General features: G+C 42.6%; 1 protein-coding gene across 4 annotated transcripts in view; it reads right to left on the bottom strand.

The window, feature by feature from the left end:
- KHDRBS2 (KH RNA binding domain containing, signal transduction associated 2) overlaps nt 1–26,229 on the bottom strand; it is a 2,055,883-nt gene that overhangs the window by 15,834 nt on the left and 2,013,820 nt on the right. For all 4 annotated transcript variants that reach the window (XR_011260416.1, XR_011260414.1, XR_011260412.1 and 1 more), the window contains one exon: nt 7,285–7,372. The gene's annotated coding sequence lies outside the window, so the exon portion shown is untranslated. The remainder of the gene's footprint in view (nt 1–7,284; nt 7,373–26,229) is intronic.

Genomic DNA, 26,229 nt, shown 5'->3' on the forward strand with positions numbered 1-26,229 from the left:
CTGTGCAAGATGTGTTAACAGAGTGATGGAGTATTCTCTGCACTCATTCTCACTTTTTCCACAGAGCAATAAATCATCTACGTACTGAATTATGGGACTCGTTGCGTGTATATTTCCAAAGTCTTCATGCAATATTCTGTTGAAAATGCTGGGGCTCTCGCAGTACCCTTGGGGCAACCTGCAATGTTCATACCTCTTCCCCCTTAGCGTGAATGCTGTCAGGTACCAGCAACCTCGATCGAGTGGGATTGAAAATAATGCGTTCTTTAGGTCCACTACCGTGAAATGAGTGGCTTCTGTTGGAATACTACATAGAATTGAGGCAGGATTTGGGTCAAGAGGAAACTCCTTCTGTACCACGGCATTAAGTGGGCGTAGATCTTGGATCATCCTCCACGCCCCTCGCTTGGCTTTTTTGATCAGGTAAATGCAGGTGTTGCAGGGCGAGTTAGATGGCACTATTATACCATGCACCATCAATGCATATATTCATCAATGTCTTTTATTCCTTCCTCAGCTTCCTTCGATATGGGGTATTGCTTCACTCGTGGTAGAAGGGCTCCGGGTTTGAGCTTGATCTTTACTGAAGTCACTTTTTGTAATAACCCTACTTCATGTGGGCCGGCAGTCCACAGCTGCTGTTGCACTTGGGACATGTCTTCCTCAAAGTATGCTGGTGGGGCTTTGATCATTGCCACGAGAGGTAGCTGCACCTCTCTTCTTTGGATCATGACATCACAAGGGATTGCAATTTCCATTACTATCTCCCGGTCGTCTTCTGTGTCACAAAAAAGTTCCTCATCGGTTAAGTCTTGCAGGGCCTTGTTGGCGTCAATGCACACCACTGTTCTCCACTGGCATCCCTGCATGTCCATTGCTATCACTGCTATTCTCTGGGTTGATAGCTATACTACGTGTATGTCCAGGGACACAATAGATCATGGCACTATTTCTGGGTCTGCTATTGGGCGAAAGATGAATTCTGAGGGGACCCTCCATTTTTTGTTCTTCAGTTCCGGCACTACTCGCGCTAATATTCTCAGCCCTTGTATGAACATGTCGGGATTTAGGGGAATGCCTCGTGTCTGTGGGAAATCTGCCTGGGTATATATCACTAACATGGCACGAATCGTGCATATGCCTGGTGTGGAGCACACTATCCCTCTCTTGGTAAACGAGATGGTCATGTTGAGTTTGCTGAGAAGGTCCCTTCCCAGCAGGTTGATGGGCTATTCCTCGTAATACAACATGGGGGCACGTACAGTTTTCCCGCCCACCGTTATGTCTAGCTCTTCAGTGTATGGAACCTCGACCACCGCCCCAGAGAACCCCTGCGTTTCCAAAGTCCAATTAGAAAGCAGGAACCTGCATCTCTAAGGAATGATTTTTCCGCTCCCAAATCCACCATGAAAATGAATTGTTTGTTTCCTATCGCCGCCCCAACGAGTGGTTCCTCTGCTGCGTTACGGGTCGTCGACAGTACTGGACACGCAAGTGCTCTCTGTGGGCTGTCCTATGCTGAGTGCCATGGGAGTTCATCTACATCAAAAACATGGGGCCGGTATTGCCATGACATTGTGGGTGTGGAAGCGTGTCTTGCGGGGGTAGTGGGCGCTCACTTATTTATCTTGGGTCGGCCTAGATATCCCGTCTGTTTCCACCCATTCGTAGCCTGTAGGGGCTTCCCGGATGGGGGTGTGTGACCTGATGTTCGTTTGGGTATGAATTATTAGGTCTGCTTCGACATTCTCTCATAAAGTGACCCCACCTCCCACAATTCCAGCACTGTCCCTGCATTCCCCCTCTGGGCCCTCCATATCCCGCACACCCCCTCCTGATCCCCTGAATCCTCCTCTGTTACCTAGCCCCCCTCTAGTTGGCCACTGTGATCCCTCATATCAATTTTCCCCTGACCACTGGTCCTGGCCATTACCTGACCAGTTTGCCACCATCTGCATTGGGATACCCAGCTGTCCCTCTTCCTCCTCTCGCTCCCTTCCTGCTGCACTGGTTGCTGCTACTGTACTGACCTTCAGTAGTTTACTTTGCACTAATTTGGCTTTGTCTGCCAACCGCCGCTGAGCTATCTCCTTTTCCTTCTCTTTGATCCTCTTGCAGTGGTGGACTATAATGCTTTGAATTTCAGGCCACCCTTTGGCTTCTATCCGAGCTATTTTTTCAAGGGCATTCTGCACTTCTTTTGGGAGCCCCCTTTTTATAATGAAGTAAAACAGGGATGTTGATTGGTCCCAGGCCGTACCCTTTCCACTCTCCACATTTCTTGCCCCTGGAGAATGAAAGACATTGCATCTTCCTCATCATTCATTGTGCATTGCATCACTGACTGTAAGTCGGGAGTGTCTGGGAATGTTTCCCTCAATGCATCCCACACACGCCCTCGTACTGTATTAAACAAGGCCCCATTGTGGTGGTCACAATCTAATGTTATTTCTGGGAACCCCGCCTTTGTCCAAACCCTGTTAGCTTGGTCTCCCACTGCTGATACGAGCAGGCTTTTAACAACCCCCACTGCCAAGGGCACTCCTGCTGTGTGTTTTCCGAAGGCGTATATCCACTTGCTGGTGCCTCCGGATAGTGGGGGTAGCTGTTTGAGTAAGTTAGCCTTGTCCATTTGTGCCCATGGTATGTAGTCCGGCCTTCCCACCCCGCTTGTGTATTAGTGGCAGCTGCACATTTTTCCCCCTTCTTAGTACTCACCTTTTTCCCTGTCTTCACGGCCACAGACATACACCCTGTTCTGTTCCTCAACCTCCCCCTCCATTCTTCCATGGGAGACAACCCCTCCCCAATTGAGACCCCATCAGTGGCTAGTCCAAGCCTTCTCCCCTCTTCCTCCTGCTCTTTTATGTCGCTCCAATATTCTTCCTCTCGATCTGACACGACCCCTCCTTCTTCTATCTCCCGTTCACTGTCAGCTGTATGTATTTCTATGATCCTCTTAGGGGTGTCATTTATCTGAAAAAGTATCTCACCTTTTTTCCACCCATCTTCCTCTGCCCTTACACGTGGTTGGGACATCTCATTTCTTTCTTGTCTGGGGTAAGCGACCCCCCTTGCTTGCCCATAGCTGTTAAACAAGATAGCTCAGCCCGAGCCATCGTCAACTGTGAATCTAGATCCTGTGTGAGTTTGTCGATATCAATCACAGGGGTACTTACTCGTCTAATTGTCCCTTGGCTCTCATATGGGGGTGGCACTGTGCTGGATGGCTTGATTGTGGGGGGCGCTGTGGGCTGTGCTACATATTCGGGATCACTATATCCTTCTGCAGGCACTGGCTTTGATAATATGGGATAAACATGTGTGAGCTCTACTGTTTTCCCATCTTGTGTGGGGGGTCCTGTACTGCCAGCTGTTGTCAGGGCAGCAGCTCCAGCAGCTATTGTGGAGGCTAAGTCTTTTAGTGATTTGGAAGCCCTGTTAAATATGATTGCTCAAGCCTCCGAAATAACTAATACCGTGATTGCTGGTGATCTAAATTTACAATGTTTAGCAAGATGCAACATAAAGCAAAATCAAAATTGCATGAAGTGGAATATACTGATGAAAAACCATAATATGTTGATGCTTAATGGCTCCATTAGCGGGGACATTCCGCCTCAGAACACCTGGCAAAGAGGTACCAGCAAATCCATTATTGATTATATCTATACTGATGTGAATACATTTAACATGGCTACCAAGTTTGAGGTAATTAAACAACCTTGTAGCGATCATGAAATGTTGACCGTCCATTGGCGTGGTGATTCTTCTGGATTTCATACTATGTATAATAGATTTACACCATGTCTGACTGTTGACAATTTAAGGGTCAGATTTCGTTGGAATGTACAGGCCTTCTCAAATCTGAATGTGGACATCCTAAAGCAAGGCAGATCCGCCAGGTGGACTGGTAAAACTTATACATTCACTGTTCAGTTATACAAACTCCATTCGTTAATAAAAAAACATAACTATTTTACACGAAACACAATTTTAGGGTTGAAGTTCAACAGCGTAAAGCTCTATTTCACAAGCAAAAAAAAGGGCATGCCATTACCAATTTCTACCAGATATAAGAACATCCACACTTTGAAGTGTAATTATAAGAATTGAATCAGGTCGAAAAGAGCTTATTTATATCATAATGATAGAGAAGCCATGATGAAAGCCTTGAGCTCCAAAAACATATCAGAAATATAGTCCTTACTTAACATCGCCAATCATAGTAAACAATTACCAGTTCAGATTAAAGGCGTCCAAGAAAGGGACTGGGTTTTATATTACACTCATTTATAGGCTTCTCCTAATCAACCCGTTCAAAGAAACTCTTAGTTTGCCCCTTAGTGATGGTCAAATGCATATACAAGAGGAAGATGTATTGGACTACATTTTAAAATGAAGTAGCTCTAAGGCGCTTCGCCTTGATGGCCTTAATAATCAGATGTTTAAGCAACATCCCCACCTGTGGGCAAAGATTCTTTATAACATCTTAACACAAATTCTAAAAACTAACATTATTCCAGATTCCTGTCAAAGTTCTGTTACTGTTCCCATCTTTAAGAAAGGCGATCGGTCTTCTCCATCTAATTATAGGCCGATCGCCCTCTTAGGCGGCCCAGGTAAAATCTACTCATACTTCATTCTAAGGGATTTTAATAGATGGGCCATTGTCCAGGTTTGGGACCTGTGGTTAATTTGTTAACTATAACACCTATAATCACGCATTACCCGACTCTTAAACAACCTCTGTACTTGGTATTTGCCGATCTACGTGCAGCGTTTGACTCCGTATCTCAAGAACTCCTGTTGCAGAAGCTGATTTGTGAGGGCGGTCCGTCCTATATAATCGCATTCATCAGTGCTCTGCACACTAATACTAGCATTCAAGTCATGTTGAGCCTTGAAGGCCTCCCATTGGCATCCATCAAGACCAGTAGAGGGCTGAGGCAGGGGTATATCCTTGCCTCAGTCCTGTTTAATTTCTTTATAGCCGATATTGGTTGTGCTTTTGATGGAATCTTATCTAATGCTCCTAAGTTAGCTTCAAAGGCCATTGGGCCTTACTTTATGCCGACGACTTGGTGCTAATATCCAAGATGCCACAAGGTCTGCAAAATGTATTAGATGCCTTGTCTACCTATGTAAAGGAAAATGTATTGAACATCAACTTGGAAAGACCAACATTATGATATGTAATGCTAATACAACATGCAGCGTTAAGACCTTTAAATGGGCTGTGCAGGGTTAACAGCTTGAGTGTGTTCAGCAATACACATATCTAGGTGTCACTGTATCTGACACCAAGAACAAGAGACATTTTGAAAGTTTGGCGGTTAAACTAGACATGACTATTTCACAGACAACCATCATTCGAACCAAGTACAGTAAGTTTTCAATAAATACAGCACTCACCTATTTTCGACAAAAAGTCACTCCAGTTATATTGTATGGCTCAGAAACCAAAGAAATTATATAAGAAACAATGGGCCTCATTACACGGTAGGCGGTAAGGGATTACCGGCACCGGTAGGGGCACCGGTGCCGGTAATCCATTACTGCCCTACTACAAGGTCCCTTAGTGGGTCCCTCCCCTAACGCCCTCCACTAGCTAATAGCGCCATGGCTACCGCCTACCGTGTAATGATGCCCAATGTGTTGGAAATTTGAGAGCACTTTTTGGAAGTGTATTCTGGGTTTGCCAAACTGGGTTTCTGTGGTATGGATTAGGAAGGAATTTGGCTTAATATCATTGGGCCTCATTACAACCCAGGCGTTAAGGGTTAATGCCGTCGTTAACCCTTAACGCCTATTCTGATTTTAACGGCTGCTTTTAGCAGCCGTTAAAATCCATGGCGCTAACCCGCCATGATGCTAATTACGCCACCGTAATTTACGGTGGCGTAATTAGCGCCTTCCCCACTCCCATTATGCCCTATGGGGCAAAAATGGGAATGGGGAAGGGAAAATGGGAAAAGGGGATTTACCGCCCCACTCACCTTGGAATGGGGCGGTAAATCCGCCATCCACCATGGTGTAAACATAGTTTACACCATGGTGGTAAAGTTGGCGTACTTAGCGCCTGGGTCGTAATGACCCCCATTGTTTGATCGACATCTGCGGCAACTGATTGCTTTATTTAGAAAATGTATCTTGGCAACTGAACAAAGAATGCTGATAGGCATACTTTCCAAGTACATTTTCTCCTCTAATTATGAATTTATACGGAAGTGATGACAAGTGGTAATCAATGCATTAGCTGATGCTGATGTTACCCTTAATGTCTTCCTGCATAATCCAACTAGAGCAAAAACTAAATTGTTTTTCAGAGACTGGATTAGAAACAGAGAACAATGTCTTTTGTATCGAGACTTTGAAGGTAATCTTAACTTGCATAAGAAACGTAGCACAATTGAGGCTTACTTGATCAAACCTCCATCACCTACTCACAGATCTGATTTCTTACGACTCAGATTTAAATTATGGCCGACTAAGGAGATATTAACTAGACGTAAAATCATCCCTCAACAAGACAATTTCTGTCAGTCAAAACCCAATTGGAAACGTTACACCATTTAATGGCAGACTGTGAAGTACTTATACCAAAACGAATTCAATATCTAAAACCAGCTCTAAAAGACTTTACAGAAATAACTACGGATACATTGTGGCAGATGGTCTTTTATGGCACAAACACATCGCTCAGAATTGGGGCTATTAGATGTTTAAATGATTTAAAATTACCTGATGTTTTGATTGATTGATTGATGTATGTGTATTTTCTTTTTTTTTGGGATATAATTCAGATAATCAATAATTATTATCAATGGTTTTAGAAAGAAAGGAAATGTATATTCTTTCTGATTTTACATTCTGTAATTTTCTTTTTATGCGAAATGAATGAACTTGGTTTTTGATAAAATATTATAAAGCTGATGTATTTCAGCTATATCAAAAAAAAATAATCATTACAGATTTGATTCCCACACCTCTCTTCACAACTAACATACACCTGAGTTATCTAGGTTTCGGTGGCCCAATAGGTAGAGGAAGCTGCACAAATGGCCGAGAATTTGGAATCATCTGTGCTTCAAAAAAAACACTAATTGAAAAACTGTTTGCAACTACGGGAGATAGCAAATCAAAAGGATGAACTTTTCCATTCACTTTATTGCGCGTATGCATTGCATGGCTATCAAACTGAGCAAACACACAAAACAAATATGTTGAAGGGCTGGCAATTTCAAATATGACCACATACAATGTGTGCTACATCACACTCACCCAATTCACAGAAGGCCATCATTGTCATGTCAGCATTCCTTTGATGTGATTCTGTGCGTTCTACGGCATGTGCTCAGATTCTGTGAAGCTGTAGATTGAACATTAAAGCACACATGTTGATGTTAGCATGGATAGGGCATCGAAAACACACCGTATGTAGATAAATATAGAAAATGACCAAACATTACCTCCATAAAATAGGTGACAATATAAACTGTGAAAAGTCGCAGAACTTTTTTAAAGAGTTCTGTTTTCCTGTGCAGAAATTAAATGCAAGCATCTCCCTTCGATAAAGGGAAAACATTGTTTATTTAATAGAGTCATCGAACAGGGGTGAAGAAGAGGCCATTCTTTCACCACCTTTTCCATGCAATTTATGAAATGACGAAAATTACCCATTTGTGCATGAAAAAGTATATAGTAGTCACATGGACCACTCGCTCATTATCATTGTGAAAACAGGGCGGGGAGTGCCATGGTTGGAATATTGCCATGCATTCCCAGTTGTAATTGTGCGGACATCATATTTGGTATTAGCACCCGCCTTGAATCAGTCTGTTAGATGTGAGTCAGTGACTTGACAGACTTTCTCCAGCATGCAACCTTTGGGTTTTCATGCAGAAAGGTCCAAGGGCAAATTGCCCTTGGAAATTAAGCCACTTTCTGACAAGAACATAATCCTCCGTTCTACTGCTCATCAACTCTGTCACTGCACGTGCAAACCATTTTGATCTGGGACATGTTGTCACTAGATACTTGCAAATGACCTGCATTGGGGGCCTCTGGAGGGATTATTCTGGGGGACTTGGGGATGGAAGAGCCAAAACAAAAGAAGACATACTTTTTTTCCTAAATAAATAGCTACTCCCACTTGGGAACACCATGTGGAACAGCATTGTGCATTATCTTGGAGTTTGTTGTTGTGACCTCTACTTTGTGAAAACTTGTTTAATTCTGCAAAATTCCACTCCATCATTCCATGTCATTGTGTTCCTCTACTCTTTGACACCATTTCTCAAACAGCTGAGTTTGGGCTGGAGCCCCATTATGAATGGACATTTACTGAATAACTCTTTAGACATCGTCAGAGTTAACGTTAAAATTATTATTTACATTTTATGTAAGTTAACTAACAAAAACTGAGAATTGTTTAATTAAGGATTCAACACTTAACCGTGAAGAAATAACGTACTTGAATAGCCATGTTTCTAATAACCTGATGCCACCTTTGCAAATATTGGGAGATATTAATTTCGTTCACTTCCATTGAAGTCACTGAACAAGGTTCTGAACCCATTAGTGAAAAAATGAAATTAAAAAAGTCCCCAAGCGGTAGCCCAACATTGAATAAAACGATTAGACAACATGAATTACAGGAACCTGCACATAGCAAACTGAATAATCATTTCTTTAGAGTACCAGGTGAGAATAGTGCATTATTTGTTAAAAAATATCTGGGGCCTAATTCACCACTTGTAACTAATCTCATCAATGATAACTATTAGATTAATTAATAATTGGGGTACGCTGAGGCGCGATTCTGTTATCTCTCTCATGCTTGTAAATGACTGATTTTGGGGGATGTTGTCAACAGAATTGAATACTGGCGTTAATCGCGTCGTTCTTACTGGTGCCCAGTGAGCAGATTCTTGTCATGGGCAGTTCAGGTGGAAGTCTATAATGATCCCAGCTGAGGCATAGAAAATGACGCATTCTAAATAAGAACTGAGTGAGAACAATATTAAAAAGGAAACACAATGACACACGTATTAAACAATATAACGATCTGTAAATAGTACTATTGATTCTGTTGAAGACACCAAAATAACAAAGCTTGCATCATAGAAAGTGACCTCCGTGCCTGCTCAGCAGCTCAGACCAAAAGCCAATGCTGACACAGCCTTTGTCGAGGGGTTTTCAATTCCAACATCCATCGTTTGCTTGGCAGAGCTACACAACTACATGGACCAGAGCCCAGCAGTCCTGCACGAGATCCCTTTCCAACTCTTCACTGTGGCTTTGCTGCAGAACTGGCGTGGACATTCTACGTGTGATGACATCAGGGGTGTGGGGGAGTGACAGACTCCAAGTTTGACAACAGTTTTCTTCACAGAAGACAACACCCTGCAGGGCTGCAGTTCCACACACTTGGCCATAGCTTTGCCATGGCACTGGCTGATAATGCTCCAAACATGATGACATCATGGGTACTCGAGGAATGGTAGATTACAGGTCCAACACTAGCTTCCTTCACAATAGTCAGCCCAGTTTGCTGTGCCTTTGCCTTGGTACGGGCCTTTAAGGCTGCACGCCTGATGACATCAATGGAAATGGGGGGCGGTCAGGCCACACTTCGAACATTGTATTTCTATCATAAGTGATTTTATTTACTGGAGATATTCATGCAAAGCATAATTCGGCACATTTTACTTCTCTCATAAGTAATCCTGTGATCACGGCAGGCTGTGGAAGATTTCTGTGGCCACCATTTCTTCTGGAAGATGTAATATAACAAAATCCCAATGGTCTGGGCCTAGACAGGGATCTGTGATCTTTAGCCACAGAGATGTGCTATAGTGCATCTCCCACCAGCCCTAGCCAGCACAGTCAGTGCAGATGGATCACAGGAATCACGCCACAAATCACCAGAAATGCGACAGGTTGTGAATTCCGGGGTTAGAGGGTAATTCATAGGCAAAGAAAAAAAAATCTAGGAGATAGTAAGTGAAGAACAATTAAATGTGATTTTGCTAAAGGATAGTCCAGGAGTTGCCCTATATTAAACAAGGAGAATATGACCACAGCGTCCGCTGTGCCCTGGAATAGCACATACTGCGGAAGAAATGTGCTTATGCCGCATTAACTTTTCTTATGTCCTTGGTAAAGAGGGAGAATATCCATTATTTTAAAATGTATGCGCTAGTACTCATCTTGTGCCCCGCGCACATTGATACACTGAATGAGGTTAATGAACATCTGACCTATTTCGTTGTCCCTTGTGACTTCCTCGTATATATAATTTCGACAACAGGTGTACTTCCCACTTCTTGTATGAGAGTAGCCGAACATAAAAAGGTGAACACGAAACTACTGTGTAAATCCCCATTGATAGCATTGATTCACTCCTTAGTAAATATGGTTGCAATATTTATGAGCAATTGCTCGAATGGGCTGACAAAACGTCCCTGTTTCTGTTTACCCTGTAAGAGTTTATTAAAAGTCTTCCACCACTACCAATGTGTGAATTCCAATTAGATGTCAAGTGAGGCGGTGGCACACAGATGATGCCTTTTTATTAGTATTTAACAGCTTTGCCAACACCTTCCATAGAATTATTAGATATTGTCTGTGCTCCAAGGTGAGAAATGTGTGGATCACGCAAAGTACAGCTTCCTTGATTATTAAACGGTATTTCTGGGACTGACTTTAAATGTGCTTGGGTGTGAGATGCAAACTTTAAACAAAGATGTTCACTAAGTGTGTTTACAGCAGGAATGTGTCCTCCTTACCTTACTGTTGAATATATGCATTATTGCCATGAGAATTGATTGATTGGGTGTGAGAAACTTTCTACACAAATTAGAATTTTTCCATCTTAGAGAATTAAGTTAGGCATACAACACTGTTTTTTATTAGATTTGGTATCAATTTGGTTACAGCGAGCATTAATTCACTTAACTGTTGAACTTCCTCATGAATGGAAAAGTAATAACGCAATTTCTAACTTTGGTGCTTTTGGGAAGTTTGATCGCAGGTTGAGTTGGTATTTACAAGCTAAAAATGACTGAGAGAAACATTCAGCTGAGGAACAGATTAAACATGGGTGCGGGAAACAGATTTCTACTGCTGCCTGATGCCTGCCATCATTCTTTCTTTCTCTCTCTCTCTCTCTCTCTCTCTCTCTCTCTCTCTCTCTCTCTCTCTCTCTCTCTCTCTCTCTCTTTCTCTCTCTCTCTCTCTCTTCATCACTGAATGTCCTGGTGATTTGGGCATGAGCAGAACCATGGCTTCCACGTTGGTGTCTGCTGGGGTGGTGAGGGGACTAAACGGTTTAGCTCCAATGGGACTTGGCTTTCAGCAAATGCTAGAGTCTGGCTGCTGCAATTTACACAGGGGTGTGAAGGCCGTCTTTAAGAAGAGAACTAAACTTTGTGCACTAGGAAGCATGTGCTCAACTGGATCACCAGATAAGAATGAAGATGAGAAGCTGTTGTCTGCTCCCTACCACACTCCGAAGAGCACACGGTGGCTTCTGCTGCTGCACACATCTTAAAACCACCAATTAAGCACCTCAGGAAGGAGGAGACCACATCACTGTACTCCAAACTCATGAGCTAACCGGCACAATAACCAGAACCTTTCAGTGAGATGGTCTTTTATCTGTTCTGCCTATGGATTTTGCAAATTCTGTTGTGTCTACCACAACTAGCAATTTAAGTCCTGCAAAAGTGATTGTGGCTCTTTCAGAAAAAAGTGACTTAACTAAATCATATAATTAGAGGAGGATATGCTAAGACAATACTTCACCTTGATTGATGTCACAACAAGGTGTCAGCCCATATTTTAAAAATGAATAAGAAGTAGAATGCAGTATGGGGTCTTACTGATTTTATGTTAAGGTGGTGTAGCACTCATTCAATAAGTGAAGGTTCAATTGGGGCGACTCCTCTTTCAGATAAAAACATAAAGCAAACCTCCCACCCCTGCTATACCTACTAATTACCACCCCATCACCACGGTACCATTTCTCCTCAAAATACTGGATAAAATGGCATATATCCAGATTCAGAAGCATCTCGAATCCAATTACCTACTAGGCATCTGCCAATCAGGTTTCAGGCCACTACATAGCACTGAAACAATCTTACTAGACCTTAAGACCGAAATTGACACCCTTGAAGACTCTGGCAAAACTGCCCTCTCACTTCTCCTTGACCTATCGGCTCCCTTTGACCTGGTCGCCCACAAAGTACTGTGTCAACATCTGGCCAGCGTGGCCCTGTTCTCTAAGGATGCTATCACATGGATCACATCCTTCTTGAATAATAAGACTATGGGCCTCATTACGACTTTGGAGGCAGCCATGCCCTTAATAAGGGCATGGCTGCCTCCAAAATCGGGTCGGGTTCCCTGAATGGGGAAATACCAGGCCATTCCGAGTATGGAGGGCCCCGTATTTCCTCCTTCAGGGAACCCAGGCCCAGTTCTTCCCCATTCCCATTCGAACCCTCATAGGGCTCAATGGGAATGGGGAGGGAGCTAACAATGGGCCCATTACGAACGGGCCCGTTGTTAGCTCCCTGGTCCCTTCGCGGGACCCGCTATGGACGTCTGGAAAAACCAGACGTCCAGAACGGGTACCGCTAGGGGACCACGTAATTGTGCGGAATGGGTTTAACGGCGCCGGCGCTGTTAAACCCATTCTGCACATGTTATAATGAGGCCCTATGAGAGTCTTTTCCACCACTGACGCGGCTGACCCTATCCCCATCATCTGTGGGGTACCACAAGGCTCATGTGTCTCCCCCACACTGTATAACATCTTCACAAAACTTCTGTTCAACAAGCTGGATGACGTGGTTGTCATCTACACAAACTATGCAGATGACACCAAGATCCTCAATCCACGTACGGGTGACTAGAGTGTGGACCTGGCTCTGGTGAACAAAATGTATCTCATCATTCAGGCATGGATGGCCACCTATGGCCTATGCCTGAATGCGAAGGAGTTCAAGACACTAGGTTTCCACCTCGACTCAACGTTCTCTCTGAACCAACAAGTAAGTGCCTGATCATTGTCTACAGCTTACACGTGTAAGCTGATTAGAGCAGGCAGACCCTTTCTCACAAAAAACTACTGTCTGATCCTAGCAAGAGCCCTTGTTCTGTTGAAACTGGATTACTGTAATGCACTCTACTTAGGAGCTAATAAGGGCATTGTCAAGAAAATCTAGATTCTACAAAACAATGTGCTGGGATCTGCATGTGGGAACGCTGGGAGAGAGCACATCTCACACGTAAGAAGACAGAATAAATGGCTCTCCACCAATGACAAAATCATCCTTAAAACGCTTTCCCTCACCCACAAATGTCTAAATGGTGCCTCCCCACGGTACCTATCAGACAAAATCAGCAAGAAAGTCTCCTCTCGACCAACCAGAAGTGCTAACTCCCCCAAACTGATCGTACCAAGATTCAAACTAAAAAAGGCAGAAGGAAGCAGCTTCCCTGTCCTGGCAACTCAACTTTGGAATGAACACCCTTTGTCACTGAGAACAGATCAACCCTTCCCACATTTCAGATCTAACACCATCAATTGTCTTGTTGCCAAAGACTCCTGACCTGCCGTCTTTGCCCTCCTCCTATGGCCTTAACTGCCCTCTGTGACCGATACTGCACCGCCTATGAGCAACTATGAGTCTCTCTTTACATACTCCCTTCAGGCACCTGCCCCCCTACATTACTTAAACACTTTGTCATTTATTTTACCAAATACTGTAAATTTACTATGCCTGTACCATCACTATGTGATCTTGTATAATTTTATTACTGTTTGTTGTTGTCTGTAACATAAGCCTGTACCATCACTATGTGATCTTGTATATTTGTATTACTGTCTATTGCTGTCTGTAACATAAGCCTAACATATACTTGTTTTCATGCGAATTTATGTGCCCAGATACCTACGGGTGCTGTGTGCATTACACATGAATAAACATAAACATAAAACCCAACCTCCACATTTTAGAATACAGAAAAGCAAATAGAAAGCCTCATTCACCAGGTTAACAACTAGACAGGTCAGCAAAGGATTTGATCTTGCTTTTTCAGTGAAACTTGCAGGTTTTTCAGTGTCTCGGAGCATCCCACTCAATGAAAATGGCGATTAGCAGAAAGGGGTGGCTGCTACAGGGGCAGGGAATATTGTTGAGAAGCTTGTTGAGAATGTATGTCCGGTTACAATTTAAACAGGTCAATCCCTTCATTTCTTGTTAATGGAGAACTTGTGACTGAACCGGGATTTAAACATATCGTAACACTACAGACATCACAAGCTACCCCCTCCTCCTGTATTTCAAATATGCAGTTTATAAACACATCTCAAATAATCACTTTTATAAATGTGTGAACTTCAAAATGTATTCAGTTTTCCGTAGATACACAAATCTCACTTTTCATTACAAATCATCCATTAAATTGACTCACAGGACATATACATTTATTATGCTAAAGTGTAATAGCATGAATATGAGTTAGTTGTAGTGCCAAATGTGCAAAATGCGCAAATACAGTACCATTTCAAAATTTCAGAAAATGTAAAAAAACTTTTCATTAATGTAGTTTTCTCTAAGATGTCTGATACTTTATTTCAGACATTTTTGAGTGAGGTATCATTGAGCCCACTGGGTTCAAAACACTGAATGCATACTGTTTTTTCATTTATAAACTCGCACTCTTTCATAATCATTAGAGAAAACACCCAACAAATTCCCCTGGGATTGCTATTTTTTAATATCTCAATCTATAGATTTATCTATCTTTTTAAAAAAAATGTATTTGTGTTATGATCAAAATTTGATTTTTCACAAAAAGAGAAAGTATCAGAAAAAATAAAAGAAAAAAAGGATCTTACATTTATTAACAAACCAATTCACACAATTCTTTTTACATTTAAGAAACTACAGACAGACATGTCTGTATAATATTAGCAATATTTTGATAAAATGAATTCAATATCTACAAGTACTCTCATTACATTAATCGTCAATGCCGTCTCTTGCCCAGTGTTCAGTCTATTCCAGAACATCAGTGATGAGAGACCTGTCTCTAGATCTGAATTAGAGACAAATTTGCCCAAATGTTTTTTTCTGGCATTCAAGGTGTCTTGGCAATGTCTCAAAAGATGTTCTTGCGTCTGATGTTTTAGATCTCTGCAGCCCGTGCATAAAATTCTGGTGCTTTTTTCTTGACCCCTTGTGATTTGAACAGCTCCTGTGTGAACTAAATTGAGCCACATTCTGAGAAAATGTGTCTTATTTTGTGATATGGAAATTTTATTAGATATCTTGGTAAAAAAACCCAATTTTTTTCAAGTAAGGTTAAAGAGGTTGAGGAGGATGATGCCCCCATCTCCCTTATTTCTTAATTCAATCTGCTATTTCCATCTGTTTCTTTGTCTTCAACGGGTTTGACACCAAAAGATCTTCATTGCTAATGCAATTTGTTAAAATCTCTTTTACCACGTTTTTTTAGATTGGGCAGGATTTATTATTATCTATCACAGGATGTGGTTAAAAGCAATGTCTACACATAGCATTTCGACCTTTTCCTCGAGATGCACCCATCCATTGTGAGCTCTGAACATTTTTCTTCTAGGCCTTCGTCAGGACAGAAATTGATCTCTTAAATATAGAGATCCACTCTCTTCTCTACCACATCAGATTATGTTTCATTCTATAAAAACATATCAAAATAAAATAAGGTGGAGAATCCTTATTATGCCCACATTTCTATAAAAAAAGAGGCTACACACGGAAAGTAATAAAAGGGGCCAAAAAGAGTGTGAAAAAGCACCAATCGGACATATATCTTACAAAACGAAATATACCTACAGAAAAAAGGAAAACCTCAATGACTATATATAAGTAAGTGATGAACAGAAAAAACCAGTACAAAAAAGTTGGCCCATTATTCATCATCTGGTTTCCATCCTAATGAACCACGTTATGCTTTCAAAAAGACCACCAATTTGAAACAGTTACTAGTCCACATGTACGATTACAAACCACCCAAAAATGTGACTCTAATGAGTGCATGGGGACTGACCGCAGTGGTAGGCCATAATAAGTGTGGACAATGTTCTGTATGTGGACTGACCAAAAGAGTTGCAGTGGAACGAATATCCCTGCCAGGTTCTCAGCACACTTAAGTTAAATCCAGAGATAATAAATTAGATATAATGCAGCTACAAGCTGTTTATGTGCCACGAGCGCTGAATAATGAGGATGAAGAATGGAAATGAGTACTTTCCAAAATGGCGTCAATCGCACCTACAATCCAGAAATAACCACAGTCAATGGCCACCACCTTTCTGTTTGCCCAATAAATGCCAATTTGGTCAAAACATACATGGTGAAATGTCACCTTACTATCAAATGCCGTGCTCAATGGCCAACAAATGTCCTATATCTTGTATGAGGTGACTCTGCATTTGTTATGAAGCTTGAGTGCTTATGATATATGGGATGTCAGAGCGGTTCGATGTGATAGCTATTCATTTTCAAATGCGTTAATACATGACTTTCTGAATCCCTGTTGAGGTGGATTTCGAAACTAATTTTTGCACAGAGTGCCCGAGAATGAGGACCCTAAGAGACAGATGCCAATCCCAATTATCGTTGACTTCTTGACTTCCTCTATATATGCGAAAAAGCTTTAGATGCGAATGTCGAGGACAAATCTCTTCAAATGGAGTGATTTTTTTTTTTTTAAAGACCGATTTTGACTGACTGCTCGGAGACCCCTCTAAGCGTTCTTTCTAAATTAAATGGTCATGCCCCAGATGCACAGGAGCAAGCACAGGGGCCGACAGGTGCGGCCAGATGAGGGAAGTTGCAGTAGCAAGGTGTTGTTTCTCTGTTGTTCATGTGCGTGTGAGTGTGTGACTGCATGCATGGGAGAGAAGGGTGAATGTGTTAAGCTGGGAAAGGGGTGGTGAGTGTTGAACGGCTGGGTTTGTGGGGTGCAACCCCTTGATTTTCACGAAACCCAGCGTGAAAGGGTGAAGACGGATTGGAAATGCCATATTTCAGCATTTTAAAGGATGCACAAAGTCGACTGAACAAAAATCTTAGGTGGCTCATATTGATATTCTGTCATGCTTTATTAACGCTCTGGAGGTGGACACTTAAATTAATGATGGAAGCACTAAAAATAAAGTATGTGATATTTTCTAGCAAATTAACAGACATAAAAAAATATTTTTCGCAACTAAAGCTGAAGAAGAAACGGTTTCCTCTAGAATCTGAAACAAGTAAAGGGATTGTCACGTCTATGGTTGAATTAAGTGATAGAAGCTGTTCAAGGTTAAAAGTAAAAGCCAGTATTTTTATATGAAGAACTTGTTCGGATGTTACCCACCTAAACTGTACATTTTATGAATGTAGCCTATTATATATTTTAACTGTGCGTAAGGTGCAGCTGGTTGGCACTTTTTGTGTGTAGCTATTTAGGGAAGGTTTGCAATAGCAATCAGTAGATTTGTATTAGTTAACTAACTAATACCTTAAGTTAAGATAAGCATTTTCTCTTTTAGAATGTTTTACTTTTGAATGCCTATGGCGATGTCATTTATTACTAGCTTCCTCAAGTTCACTGATGGGCTATATCTTCAGGTATTAAGTGGGAGTGAAGCAGTACATAATGGAATTTAAAGTGAGTGTAAACACTTTTCAAAATTGCGAAATTGATTTTTGTGGACTTTTAAATTGATGTTAATCATAGTGTCTTGCATTTATTTCCAAGTCTTACTGAATAACATCTGTCCTCTACTGTACTGACGCATGACCACTGGTTAGTTAGGCAAATTATGTCATTTACGTGGGCACCAACTTACTCTAGAAATAAAAATAAATTAGCAAAATGGCTGCAGGCAGCACTGACATCACCCTTGAGTGATATTTAGTTTAAATTATGAAATTATTTTAACAGCATATATTACTGCCAGTATGTTATATTGTTTGTAGAGTAACGAGAATAATAATTATTTACAAAATCCCCTGGCCACCCACACCATGTATCGCTTGACAGGGGTATTGCTGCATTGCTGCTATAGATTATCCTATCCTTTTAAGAAAATTAAGTGTGAGCACTGAACTCGCAGAGCTGACCCCACCTCTATGCTAGATGCCCCTCACACAAGTACAGACATCAGATGTACAAACGCCGGGGAAAAAGAGCAGGACCTGAATAGGAAGCTAGAACACATTCAATCATTATGTCACCTCCCAAAGGCTCCATTCTCATACAACTGAGATCAGTTTGGACAAGGCCAGGCTGTGGCATGCAGAGTGAGGGCTGCCCGAATGTAAGGACAAACAAACCCTAAATTCAAACTCAGGGCTGCTAAGTCATGATTAGCAGCAGAGCCATAAGCCAATCCCATTCAAATCAGAAAGGATGGAAGATGGGGCATACGCCCTATACAAATGTAGGTCTTGTGGCAGAAGGTGATTGGAGTTAGGAGGAAGAGCTCATTTAGAGCTGGCTGCAACGGTGAACAGGTGGAGCTGAAGAAGGCGCTGCATCTGGAGAAATTGCAGGAGAGAGGCCACTGAGGGGAAGGCCCTTCATCACAGGAAGAGCATTACAAAGCAGGGTGTACAAGAGCCCCTGGATCACAGGAAGAGCATTACACAGAAGGCTGGACAAGAGTCCCAGATGTTGGGGTAGAAGAAGACACAAGTCTGCAATGGAGGCATATGAAGAAGGTGAACGACAATTACTAGAGGTGGGGAATTAAGGAAGCTATTGGGCTCATAAGAATTCTGGGAGAATAGTGGCCACAAATGCTGGGAGCAGACAGATCTAGGAGGCTCTGATGAAAAAGACCAAGAACCGGGTGGCCTAGGGAAGTAAGAGCCAAAGGGAATGGAGAATAAAGAGCCATAGGGCTAGTAGAAGAAAGTCCCAGATGGCTTGAAGGAGAAAGACCCAGAGGTCTAGGACTAACAAGTACCAGAGGGCTGGGATGAGATATGGCACCAGGAGAGGTGGACAAGAAAAGAGAAGGAAATAGAGAAAGGAGATAAGGAATTGGTGGAAGAGTTGTCAAAACAGGTCTAGGAGTGGAGAAACATATGAAAGGAGAATGATTAGTTTAATTATGGTAAAGAAATGGAAAGATCGAATATTAAGCAGGTGAACTAGAACATGTTAAATTAAAGTGAAGAGAAAAGGTGTAAGAACATCAAGGAAGTGTAGAGGAGCAGATGCATACATCCACAGGAAATCACGCTCACCTACATACTTTGTATTGGAGACATGAGACTTTGCCTTGCCTTACACCAGCAATTGTGACAATACCGCAGAGAGTATTTGGAAGATGATATCCATTGAGACAACCCTATCGAATGTTCCCTCGAGTTGTTTAAACGCTACAGGAGGAACTCCCTGAAGGAATACGAGAAAGAGCTAAGAAAATGAACTGATGATGTCATAAGCAAGTGTGCCCGACGTTGAGATACTGAATAAAGATGATGTATGATCCTAGAGGATAAATAACAAAGTAAAGAATCAAATAGAGTCTCAAAGTGGGAAAGAAGAAGATTACAAGTTAACAAAGTTATGCAGAAAACAGAAGTTCAATTGATGTACTGACTCTGTAACACAGGGCAGATCAATTGATTGTGTAGGCTAGCTATGAGTATGATATGATATGACATGATAGTTTATTTATATAGCGCCTATACACAATGTGTTTTAAAGTGCTTCAAGGCAAGGGAGGGAACAAGGGAAAATACAATTACATTCTTATAGGCCATGAAAAGTAAGGATGCGAAATTAACTATTGTACTCGGCCTGACGACATTTCAGATAGTGCAAGAGCTAAGACATAGATAAGGAAGGGAGGGGGGGGGGAGTGCAAGGAAATGGAAACCGACATGCAACTATCGTTTTATGCCTGATGACATTTCTGGTAGAGCCAGAGTAGTGAATAGAATGCAGGCAAAGCCACCATTCTACAGAAACTGGAAATTGATATCATGAAATAAATAAGCCAGAAAACAATAAAGGGGAATGAAAAGCTATGTCGCAGCAGAATAGCAGGCTAGTGAAGCTGCGGGGCGGGGCTGTTTGGCCTGAAGTCAAGCTCCTAGAAATCGAGGTCAGCTATCTACTCTGAAGAAGGACTAGTGTTTCACAGTATGAATCCTCTCACACTAAGGTGCAAGAAAGAACACAAGGGATGCAAAGTTTTAATTCATTTAAAGCATTTAAAATCTGCAAAATTGATTAAATCACGGTCTCTTGTCACGTGAGCCAAGGATGGAAATAGAGTTCGAACTTGGAGTTCCAGACAGGATAGCGAGTGCCCTCACTCCCATGCATTCCCAGAATAAGAATACTCTGCAAGGCCAAGTACAAAAACAATTTCATGACAGAATGCATGGGTGATGAGAGATGTTGGGCTAAATGGGTGGTGAGGTAGCTTCATGTCTTATCTCTATGCACTTGGGTCTGGGCGTGCATGCTGCTAAATGAACCGAATGTTCCAGACATGGCACAAGTGTGCCAACCAATTGTATTAGTCCATATAATGAAGGACCTTATAGCTTAGAAGACGAATGATACAGAAGGAAGAGATAGGCATACATTGTCCACCGATAAAGGACAGCCAATAACAATCCTAGCTTCAATATGATTGTATATCTAGATCTTTCTCTTAACCAATCCTGACCCTTGACAGGTTTTTCTCTATTGGCATATAGAGTAACGTCACTCTGACGCATAATGGAGTATATGAAGTGTATTTTTTGTGGAAATCATTGAGAGACTGAGCATTGATGTTTGTTGGAACCTCCATGTTTTAGATAATTGTTAATAAAACACTTGCCATCTTCTTGTGTTTGTCCGGTTATTCTGATGTAATCCCACCCATTACAAATACACGTCACAAGGGCTATAAACTCACGCGGTAGCAATGTGGATGGTTTCAGATGTAACAGATGTGTCAGTTGAAGCTTTTGCCGCTGCCTTCAAACCCCCCAATTCCACTTTGGCTGACTCACAGCCTGACACAGCCCTTTCCCTGCTGCACTGTGCTATATCTGATACTCTCGATGTTCTTGCCCCTGTCATGAGGATCCACTTGAAGCCCAAAGCCAAATGCAACTCCGGGTATGACTCAGACCTTGTCACCCTCAAACGCAAGTGCAGCGTGGCTGAGAAGAAATGGCGTGCTTCTGGTTCATCCTCTGACAAACTGGCCTGTCGCCTGCTCCAAAGGCAATACCGGCTATCTGTTTCGGACCAAGAAGAGAGCTCACAACCAAGCCCACATCTCTGCGGCATCTAATAACTCAAAAAAACTCTTTAAAATCTGCAAGGAAGTGGCCAATCCTGCCGCAGTCTCTACCTCTCCTGTCCCCTCCCAGGCCCTCTGCACGGCTCTGGCTTATCATTTATCTCTAAAACTAAGGACATTATGTCATCTCTCTCTTCCTCTCCTCCTACCTCTAGTCTCGGCTCTTCTTCTTGCCCTTCTTCTGCCACCTCACCTCCCTCCTTCTGTGCCTTTCCCCTGTTCTGCCCAGACAAGGTTTCTAGTTAAGTCTGATCTATGAAAGTCTTGTCAAAACAGGTTCATCCCTGTTCCTCCAAGACCATCAAGGACCACATTGACTCCCTGGCTCCTGCTCTGGCTGACTTCTGCAACCACTCCTTTGCTACTGGAGTCTTCCCTTCCCCCCTGAAGCACTCCCTTGTGCACCCTCTTCTTTAAGAAACCCTCTGCCGACCCTTCCTGCCCGGCTAACTTCCATCCAATCTCCATCTCTCCTTGCCTGGGCAAGTTCCTTGAAAAGCTGGCCATCACCCAGTTTAAGCTTCACACTGAATCCGTTGGTTGTCTTCATGACCATTAGTCTGGCTTCAGAGATGCCAGAAGCACAGAAACTGTTCTCCTGTACATCATGAGGACCTGCTCTCTAACCTTGATTACAATACTCCCTGTGTCCTCATCTTACTTTATCTCTCTTCTGCCTTTGACACGGGCAACCATGTCATCCTGCTCAACCGTCTTCTTGATAACCTGGGTATCACCGGTCAGGCCCTGGCTTGGCCAAATTCTTTCCTCTCTGATCGACCCTCCCAGGTCCAACTCGGTTCCTTCCTCTCCTCCATCTCTATCTATACCTGTGGTGTTCCCAAGGGGTTTATCCTCTCTCCTGGCTGTTCAGCAAATATCTGGCACTTCTTTCCCACCGCATTGCTGTTCTCTGCCCCAACTTTCAGTGCTATGCAGATGACAGTCAGCTAATTTTCAGGCTTCCTTCAGCCACCTCTTCTCCCTCTCTACTCTCTGACTTTCTGTCTGCTATCCAGGAGTGGTGTGCCGCCAATGATCTCTGCCTTAATGCCAGTAAAACTGAGATTCTCCTCATTGGCACACCCACTCCCACCTTTTCTGTCACTCTCTGGCTGTCCTCTCATGGCCCTCTTCCTGCTCCCACCTGTGAGGCTAAAACCCTTGGGGTCATCTTCGACTCCACACTCTCCTTCTCTCCCCACATCTCAGGAGTCTCTAAAAAAGTCACAGTACCAGCTGTACCTCCTCAGAGGTATTCTACCTTTCCTCTTCTTCCCCCAGAAGTACACTGTCTCCACATCTCTTGTTCTATCTAGGTTGCACTACTCCAACAGCCACTTTCTAAATCTGCCTGGCTCTACTCTCCGCCCGCTGCAACCCATCCAGAACAGAACTGCGAGAGTTGTCCTTGGCCTCAAGCCCAGGGATCGTATCCCTCCAGGACTGAAATCTCTGCACTGGCTCCAAGTGGCTGTGAGGATTAATTTCAAAACCCTCTGCATTGTCCAACATGGTGTCCGGTCAAAAGTTTGAATGCAAAAGGATCGAATGCCATAGGGTCGAGTCAGTTTTGGACCTGAAACAAAAGGGTCACATTTTTTTTTAAATGTATCTTTTTTTTAGGTTTCCGTATAGGAAAAAAAAGTGATTTTTACAGCAAAAACAGGGGTTATTAAATAAATAAATAAATGCAACAAAAAAAATCGACCCTTTTGTTTTCGGTCCTTTTGATTCGACCCTATTGTATTTAGGTCCTTTTGATTTGAACCTTTGACCTACAACCATCCACCATGCTTCTCGGGCCTGGGGCCTCAATACCTTCAAATCTCTCTTCCTCAATATCCTCCTTCTCGAGCTCTTCGCTCATCTGCCTCCAACTCCCTCAGAGTCATTCGCTTCTCCAAGCAACAAATTGGTGGTAAATCTCTTTCTTCCGCTGGGGCCCCCCTCTGGAACAGCCTCCCTGAAACAAGAGGAGAACCATCTCTGGTTCCGGAACACCTCAAAAACTTCCGCTTTGCTTCTGCTTTCTCTCTTCCTATCCCCTGCTGAACTCCTCACTGATACTGAAACTGCACTGGTGACCTGGCCACCCTCTGATCTCGGGCCCAGGTCCCCTCCCTCGTCAATTGCAAACCTGCACTGCCTCCCTGGCAACCCCCGCAGTCGGGGACTGTTTTCTGTATCCATACAGTACGCTACCACCGCTTAATCCCATGTACTGCACTGTCTCTCCCCCACACTTTTCCCCTTTCCAACCCCTGCACTTGCAGGATCTCAATGACACCTGGCCTAGTAAGATCATTGTCTCTGTCTTCCCTCTGTTCCCCCTCCCTTGCCTCATCGCGCCTTGAAACACTTGTCTATAGGCACGTTATAAATGCCATATCATATCATACCTAGTTTAACTTCAGAGTTTTGAATGATCGGGCACCTCCTCCATTAGCTGCAAGATCGTGGAGTTTCCTGTGGAGAGCGGGCGATAGGAATAAACTTGCAAGAAGAATTGAGATGGTGGGCAGGCCCCTCTTTAAAGAAATCCCTGCTTGGTTTCCATGGTTGGTTCCGCGGAAGGAAGGTGAAGTGGTCAGATTGGAGGAGGAGTCAATACCGAAGACCTCAAGTTTATTACCGGATGTAAGTAGACTGAGGGAAATCGCAATATAAAGGGGCGGGATTGTGATATTTTTGGATAACCGGAAATTTTGGGTAGATAAAGGAAATCCTAAGTAATCCTATTTCAAGGGAATAGAAGAAGACGTCTCAAATTCCAGTCAGATATTAAGAGAGAATACTCACAGTCAGAACTGTGTAAGGTGATGTCTTAAACCCTGCACAGTGTAATATAATTGGAGGCGAGGAAAAATACCTCTTAGAATAAATGATATAGCGAAAAGGGAAGATGATCACAAAAGTTATTAATGTGTATTGTGTTACAATTTTATGTATTATTTGGTGTATGAAGTCTCGAGAGTTAATAGGCTGTAAAGGTTGGATGCAATGTTTTGGGTAAATGTGTAGTAAACAAATGGCATAAAATCAGAAGGTAAATACGTTGTTGTAGCAAAAGAGGATTGGGTAGCGATTGATGGTGCTTGCTCATATTTAATGTATTTCGTTTAAAAGTATTGAGCAATAGGCTTTGAGATAGAGATTTACTAACGATCTGGTTAGTATTGACAGTCAATTGAGACTTGTCATTATGGAGGACACTCCTGTCATGCACCTTTGTAAAACATTACCAAGACATGCGCCCAAGCTCAAACAGTACAGTGCAGAATGGGTAAAGGGCAGAGCTGATAAAATGTTCATGCCATGGCCACAAGGGGGATCACTGTTAAATGTATTACAGCACATGACCACATGTGTGCACGATGCGTACACGGGAAAGAAATTATTGAAAAGACTGCCAGTTTTAGAACTTTGGAAAATGTACCAAGAGGCGAAAGAAGACCCAGTAGAGGAAGAGTGGATGCTTAATCAGCATAAACGAAAGGGCATTGAGCCCTCAGCTCCTCTTACTCTATCCGAGATTAAGAGCATAGATACAGAGGAGATAGGTGTTTATCCTTTAAAGGAATTAAAAGCAGCGGTGTATACCAACTCGACGTATGAAGTCCCTGCTTATAGTAGTGATGATAGTACAGAAGAGAGCAAAAGGAAGGAATAGGCCTGTAAGTTTGTATGAGAGAAAGAAGAAAGAGGTGAGAGATCGAATATATCGACAGATATAGACAGAGAAATTAAGAGATGGAAAGGAGAAAAGGATAGGACTGATGAGGTAACGTCGTAAAGAATGAATGGATTGGAGGACAGACATTGCTCAAGTTAGATGGAAAAAGCATCAAGGAGGCTAGACAAAGGGAACACAAGGATGTGCAAGAAAAGAAGGCTAGGGAAAGAGAAAAGCAGTTCGGCAGGACAGTGAGTATGAGACTGTTAGGCAGAATCATATGCAGTACCCTTTGGGAACACCACACACAATTAAGACTACAAGTGTAAGTATACATTCACCTTTGGTGCAAGCCTGTAGAACACAGTATAGTGGTAGTGATGGCTGAGCATCCAGACATACCTCAAGAGTAAAGTGAACAGTATCAGAAGTTACACAAAGGACAGCAATTACTATGGTTCAATGAAACACTGATTCAAGGTTTCTGAGTAAAAGAATATACATTTTTTAAACACCATCATAAAACAGTTCACTAATGTAAAGCAGCAGAAAATCACAATCTTAACACGCTACACAGGACCCAAACAATTCTGGACAAGTTAACGTCAAAATGAAGTGTGAGCAAAATGGCACTCCAGCAATTTAAAGGGGAGGGAAAGGACAGGGTTATGAAAAATCAACAACACTAACAAGTGATAGGCAGGGCAATCTAGAAAAGTGCTTACTACAACTATGATTCAAATCAATAGGCCTGGGCCAATGTTAATTCAAGTTCAAAATGAAGTTTAAAACAAAGTTGGTCAGAGGAAAAGTTATTAAAAAGAGCAGAGAAGGACAAGCCTTAGGAGAGGCGAAAGATTTCAAACACTTTCACTGCGGTCGGACGGAATGAACGACCGGATTCGAACAGTACCTTAAATGAAGAAGAATGCTGTAACTGAGGTGGTTGTTCCTGGCAGTTCCTGCAGGCTCACGTTTCCTGAAGCGACTGTCATGGAGACAAGACGGAGGAAGACTGGAGGCTCCTGCACTGCCCAGGGAAGAAGCCGCAGCAGAGCAAAGCATTGAATAAAATGTGCGCTCCTTAAAAGCACAAATTGACTCTCTCTCACTGGCTATCCGGTTTCCTGTAGCACAGCAAATTCGACCAGGCTGAAGAGGAGGTCCACAGGCTTTTTAAGTT

Source organism: Ambystoma mexicanum, chromosome 4p (assembly GCF_040938575.1).
Source record: "Ambystoma mexicanum isolate Mex_15411 chromosome 4p, UKY_AmexF1_1, whole genome shotgun sequence".
In the NCBI taxonomy this organism is placed as follows: Eukaryota; Metazoa; Chordata; class Amphibia; order Caudata; family Ambystomatidae; genus Ambystoma; species Ambystoma mexicanum.